This window comes from Parasteatoda tepidariorum, chromosome 7 (assembly GCF_043381705.1).
Source record: "Parasteatoda tepidariorum isolate YZ-2023 chromosome 7, CAS_Ptep_4.0, whole genome shotgun sequence".
NCBI classification, from domain to species: Eukaryota; Metazoa; Arthropoda; class Arachnida; order Araneae; family Theridiidae; genus Parasteatoda; species Parasteatoda tepidariorum.
Window position 1 is genome coordinate 79,605,696 of NC_092210.1, and position 7,242 is coordinate 79,612,937.

General features: G+C 26.9%; 1 long non-coding RNA gene across 1 annotated transcript; it reads left to right on the forward strand.

Annotated features, from left to right (window-relative positions):
• The first annotated feature begins 227 nt into the window (after positions 1-227).
• Positions 228-6,245, forward strand: LOC122270977 (uncharacterized). The gene is made up of 2 exons (XR_006226085.1): positions 228-399; positions 5,691-6,245. It is a non-coding gene; the product is annotated as an uncharacterized lncRNA (long non-coding RNA).
• Positions 6,246-7,242: the final 997 nt, after the last annotated feature.

Genomic DNA, 7,242 nt, shown 5'->3' on the forward strand with positions numbered 1-7,242 from the left:
AAATTGTGATGGCATGTCTTCGGATCATCCTCCGGGATGTTTCCCAGACCGTCGCCAATAGCCCATTGTGCAGCTTTAGTGCGACGTAAATTAACAACAACAACTTAAATTTTGAAACTTAAAAAAAATTAAAACCTTGGGAGGATAAAAGTTTAGAACTCGAGTTCATTTCCTCTTCCACATACTAATAAATATTTTCATCTTTTTTTTTCGCAGCTGCATTCATTATGATATCGATATGGATAATTTCTCTTATCACTTGGAGCAGTAGATTTAAAGTTTCCAGCTTAGTGAAAGCCTTGGAGACACGCGTGAGAAAGCACCAATCCCATACCCTCGAATGCCTTCATCAGTTTGATGTCATCAGTGAGGTCCCGATTAAAATACAGAAAATTGAAGGTTGGTTTTTTAAAAAAAGAGTTATGAAGCTCCTTACCAAAAATTAAACTAAGAAGCGTGTGTTTTCAGGGTTTCATATAGAAATAGTGTGCTTTAAGGGTTGAAATATTGAGATCAAGTGAAACATTATCGATGATGATTGACTGAACACATTAAGTCTGTTCAATTGAAGAAGAAAAAGTACCATCCCTCACAGTGCCGGTACTTTTTTATTTTAAAATCCTTTTTTACTGGAGCATGTTACGAATCAAAAAATCTGATTTACACTGCAATTACCAAATCACTCCAATTAAATAAATATAGCTGTAAAAATTACTGTATAATATTTCACGATAAAATATGCATTTTAAGGCAAAATTGATTTTACAGATGATGCACTCAAAATGCCGGTACCTTTAATTTGATCCGGAATTTTTTGCTGTGTATTTATCAACATGTCGAAGAAATGCCATTAACAGCATTATAACTGTATCAACACTTATTAAGTAATATAGTTAATTACATTTGTAGAGTAGTTTTGTATTACTCATTGATTGTTTAAGCACTGTAAGATTAAATGCAAAGCATTATTAATGAAGTAGCAGTATTTTCTAAAGCAGAATTATCGAGTATTCAATGCCTCAAAAATTTCTACTTCTTTTCGTGAAAAACAATGTTCACTTGCGGCTGTTGGATTAAAATTTTATGGATTCAACTTTTTGCCCATCAAAGCACTTTAGTATTAAATTGTTGCACTTAATAATTTGGGTCTCAATTTGATTCACCGTATTGAATCTTTTTTCGCAAGTAAATTCTTATTAAATATGAACATGCCCAAACGGACAAGTAGGGATAAAAAAAAAACATGCCCAATTGGATTTTTTATTTGATTCGGGATTGTCAGACAGTGGAATTCTTTAATCCTGTTCACGCAAAACCAAATCTATAATAATAAAATTAAGAGTTTATTTGTATGTCTGCCTCCAGAGTTATTCATGCTAGCTTCCTAAAATTTGGACAGTAGATAAAAAGGGCAATTTCAGCCTACGATTCGGAAAATTTGCTCGAAAATTTCTGTTCGTTCGAGTGAGACGTTTGAAATTTCTTTTTTCATTTACAGTCAATTTTATCATGTTAATTAGCCATTGTTTTAAATTAAACTGTAAATAATTTGAACTTGTCAAATACTTTAACCGTTAACCTCACTGATGTCTGCTAGCTTATAGCCCTCATTAGGAAAAACAAAAGTCTTTTGCACATTCTTTAATATTTAATCATATTTTATTCGTCATGTCAGATAAACTTAAATATGAATTGACTTTTTCAGATTACATCACTGAATTAGTGTTTCTAAGATTATCTGAATCCACATATACATATTTTTTATTGTTATGCGTTTAAAACGTGTTTCTATAAAACTAAATTATTTCAAATTAGCGATGAATAAAATTAAGTAAGTTGTGCTGAAAAGAAAACGTGATGGAGAAATAATACTAATTCGTGACGGAGAGAAGTGCTATTAATGACGCCAAAAATGCTTGATCAATTTCCGCAAGAGCTACTACACTGAAATAAGAAGAAAGTAATTGAGCGAAATTAATAGCAAACTCGAAATTAATGAGAAAAAAAGTACTTTTTTGCTTCGAAGAAGAATAATCACCATACTATTATTGATGTCAATAACGTTTAAATAATTTTAGTAATAAGCTCTAGTTGATATAAAAATAAGGTATGTTCTAAAAAGCAAAATAAAGGGAACGGTACTTATTCGCTTAAGGAAACCATAAATAATCGCCAAACTATTATTGACGCTAGTGATGCTCAATTTATTTTGGAAAAAGAGACAAAGGACAATTCGAGGAAACTCTTAAAGAAGGCCAGGGTACACCCAGGGCCATCGCGCCAGTGAAGAAGAAAAGATACTTATTTAAGTAAATATTAGTTATGTGCCTTAAAGTAAAGCATATTTAATGTAGTCATAGTACTAATTCATTTAGATGAAAAATAAAAAATCACTGTACGCAAATTATGCTTAATTACTATTGATAGTATACACTACTGCTGTTGTGTTAATAGGTTCAGTTTTAATAGGTACTAAATAAACTAATTTAGCCACTATTTTTTTCACATTTGTATGTTTTGTTACAATATATTTTCTCACTTTAAAAAGTACCCTCAAACTGCCTGATTATCGGAATTTTTGACTATCATGAGTTGGTCACCATAGCATGAACAATAAACCTTTATTTTGATAGGATAAACTGTTTTCCTCAATCTAATAACTTCAATGTTTTGCTTAATCTAATAGCAACCAGAAAGAGCAAAGAATAGCAACAAGGAAGGAAAAATTGAAATTATTTTATCTCTGGTATATTATAAAATTATAACCAGACATATAACTTAAGGCCACGCAAGATTTTGAGCATGTATGACAAAAGATTTTCAAATTTAATGTTCAAAACCAATTTTTAATAATAGTCCAAATTTGGTTACTAAGAAAAATTTGGAATTATGGTTATAGAAAAATTTGGTTACTATTGAAATTTTGTTTGTAGGGAGTGTTCGAACTTACTTTTTAATAAATCTGTGAATTTAAGATTTCTTGAAAAGCACATTTCTCAGAAATATATCAGTAGTTTTATTATAATTAAATATTGTACCTAAATATTGAAATATTTAATTTTTTGAACTATTTTTTTTATTCAACTGCTCCAAGTATTGATATTTTGATTGATTAAATTTATAATAGTATTTTTGTTCATATAAATAGTGTTTTGATAACTAGACAAAGGAAAGAAAAACATTAAATTTCCTTATTAATTTGTACGGAACATTTTGTTACTTATGTACAGGAAGAAACTTTCCTTGAAAACTTACATATTTTTTGTGTAGCAAAATAGAGGCAAAATCTGTTGCAAAATACAAATTTTGAACGAAATCGGTCGAAAAACACGAATCGGCTGAACGAATCGACTGAAATAAAATTTCAAACATTCAACTTTAAAAGAAAAAAAATTATAAATTAGTAACAATTCGATATAATGCGTAAAAAATTTTTTGCTTACCTTGCAATTCAAATTTTTTTCGACTATTATTAAATACAGTATTAAAAATAATAAGTACTTATTAAAATATTTACTTGCATGAAATTATCTTTAAAAAAACACATTTTATAATAGTGTGTAAAACTCTTTTTATGCACTTAAAATGTTGGCGAATTACAGAAATTACGAAGAATTTGATTTTTAATTATGGAAAATTGGATTACTTATTGAACTTCAGTAGTGGAAAAATATTTTTTAAACTTACATCATTTTTGTCGAACTCTTTATAAAACCGCACATTTATTTAAGATCATAAAATCAAATTGTAAAATGTATGGGTTAAACATTAAATTAACCTAACGATCAGCATATCTTTGAATCAAGAAGCCTTAAGAATGCTGATTCAAATGAAGCTTATTGAAACCTTTGGGAAGTAGTTGCTTATAAACTCATCGAAGCATAACTATCAGAATTTCTAACAATAACAAATTACTTTAAGCAAGTTTTAAACCNCTAATAGATAATAATGTTTGTTGGTGATCGCCATTAGTATAACACAGAGGTCGTTGAAGTTTTATCTCCAGGAAAATTAATAAAATCGCTTAAGTAAGAATTCGATTTATTAAAGTCAGTATTATCTATACTCAAAATGGCCATATTTAAAATACACAAATCATGAAAAAAATGAAAATCCCTTAAAGGGATCTAGATAAAATAATCTCTCACATCGAGAGACTTGTTATCATCAATGATATTCAATGGTTGCGACTGGGTGGCCAGCAAGGGCAGCCCCAGTCACCACAAATTTGAAATTGAAAGTAAATTAATTTATTCTTAACGGGCACAGCAGCATGGAGAAGAGATCCAAGATTGGCGAATTATCGAAATATAACATAGCCAAAATAAAGCCAACACCGCATAGTCAATATTAGGTTTGAAAATACTTTGGCGATCGCGAATTGCCAACAGGACTGTGAGAATTATTATAACCATGTAACTGAAACATATTTGTGGTAAAAAGTTAATAATAAAGAGTAATAAATACATTTTTGTTTTCGATTAGGCACGGCATTAAATTAATGAATCTGCATTAGTATTGTAATAAAAAGTTAACCAGTACATAGATCGATAAGAATAGAATAAAATATTTTATGTTCACTTTTATAAAGATTAACTCATTGATTTAATTTAAATATAATTCGATTAATATTAATTAGAAAAATGAGTTCAAGTAATTAAAGATATTTTAAAAGTTAGGAAATATATAATGCCAATTGAGGCATCACAGATATAAAAAAAATAATAACATATATCTTCTAACGCTACAGCAAAAAAAAATGTATTAAAGTTTTAAATTTATTATAATATACCATATAATATATCATGCAGTTTTTAAATTAAAATCGATCATAGAAATTGCAAATTGAACTTTTATGAATGAAAAATAATTTCATTCATACTAAAGAATGCAAAAATAAGTAGATAAGATAAATGAAATAATTTATAGCTTGATAATTATTGCGAAATTGACAAAATAAATTTTATATATTATTTTCCGACTAAGAAAACTGTTTGTAGAAAAAAGACTCTGCCTAATTTGTGAGTGACAATCTCATGTGTGTAAATATTTCTACAAAGTGCTATATTTTTCGTATGATCTTAATAAAAAAACTGAAAATGTGTAGAAATGAAAAAAGGTAAATAGAATTCAATGAAAAAAAATACCGCCAAATACATTTATAAAAAAAACTCAAAGAAGTTGTTAATAATCGCCAGTATATTTTGTAAAATTTTAAGTGTTAAAATATATACGTAAATTTAATTTAAGATAATGATTGATCAAAATAAATATAATTATAATAATATTTATTTGTATTAGTTTATAATGTATTGATAAAATTTAAGTCTTACAGAAAATGTGGAAACATCTTGTAAATGAGACAATAGCTTTTTCAAGCTCATGTTCAGAATTTTAGTTTACAATAAAATACTTTTATTATATACAATATATTACAATAAAATACAATAAAATAAAATACAATTAAATAAAATACAATAAAATAAAATACAATTAAATAAAATACAATGAAATAAAATACAATTAAAATAAAGTAAAATACTATTAAAATGAAATAAAATAAAATACAATTAAAATAAATTAAAATAAAATACAATTAAAATAAAATAAAATAAAATACAATTATATACAATAAAATATTTTAATAAGTATCAATTTTATACTACAGTTACTTTTTATTCATCTTCTAGTAGTCTCTGATGACAGCAGTGACAAAGATAGCAATTATGAGAATAATGAAGAAGATAAAAGATGTAAAAAAAATGGTATCCTGCCAGGAATCGAATACAATATACCACTTGTCTAATGTTCGGATTTTGATTTCTTGTCATTTACGCTATTTATGCTGATCTCCAAATTTGAAGTAAAAAATACGAATTTATTTCAAAAATGTGTTTATCCAGAGGAAGTATGCTTTGTATGTCTCTAAATCACCATAGAAACCATAAAATGTGAAATACTACATGAAAATCAGAGCATTGGTTATTAGCGTTATCTTTATTTTGTTTTTTATTTTATTCACTGTAAAACCAGTATTCACTGTATCAAGCTATGGTATTAAATATTTAGAGACTTTTAGCTAGAAATGCATGCTCATGAAATTAGTTCTTCTTTTCTTTGCTCAAAAAATAATAAAAACGAAATGTTATGTTATTAAGTACTGCATGACAATATTTGCAATTCATTGTAATAAATCATTGTAACAATTCATTGCAACTCAATAAAGAAGCGCAAATCACTCTAAATTGTTTCATTCTGTTTCGTTCTCCTTTTTTGTAGTTTAAATAAGAAAAAAACATACATAAAATCTTGAATTTAAAATATGCTATATTTTGTAAAGCATATAAGGGACAATTTTTAACTTCAATACAACAATTTTCAATTCACAATTATTTTTTCGCCAATTTATAATTCAAATAATATATTTATAATATCTTGGAGTACTAAGATTCAAAATATTACTTAAAAGTATATTGTGTTCTTAATTTTTTTTTTCTTTATGTAAAGGCCAGAAATGTAATAAGAAGGTGAACAATTGACGTAAAACTAACAAAGAAAGTTTTATTTGAAAAAGAAAAAAAGAAGTTTTTTTTTAGAATAGTATGAATAAATTAAAACAAAAAATACGAAAATAAAATTTTACAACAGTAATTTTAGTAATGCCTTCAGTTTTGCTGCTGCTGTTGCTCAGGTTGCAAACTTTTACTTAATCTTCTTGCATTTTTTCAAATATTTACTTTACATTTTTTGATCTAGGCTAAATAACAGACTAAATAACATATTCGAATCTCTTAATCTTACGCAGCAGCTGCTCCAAACAAATTTAAATAAAGCAAAACTCGGATTATAGATAAAATTATGAACAAGTATTTCATCGAAGAATCAATTATGAAAATTAGCATACGTTTTGTAAAAACATTTAACAAAAACTAATACTATGATTTCTTTCTTTTCTTGCATATATCTGTTACAATACTCTACTTTTAAACAGAGATAGTAAGGTCCTTAAGATGCTGAAATGGTGGCACAAAAACTTAAGAGATAAAATATTCAATCTCATTAACTCGAAATATCTGATCTCAAAATTTCCTTTTAAAGTTAACAACTTTTTTTAAGTGTTTTAAATTGGAAAAAAAAATGTTTTTAACTTTTGGGAGACCTAAAAAAGGTATCAAGACTTAACCAGCATTAAAGTTAAAAACTTCTAGCACCGTTGGAAAGCTTTCCTTCCCCCAATATATC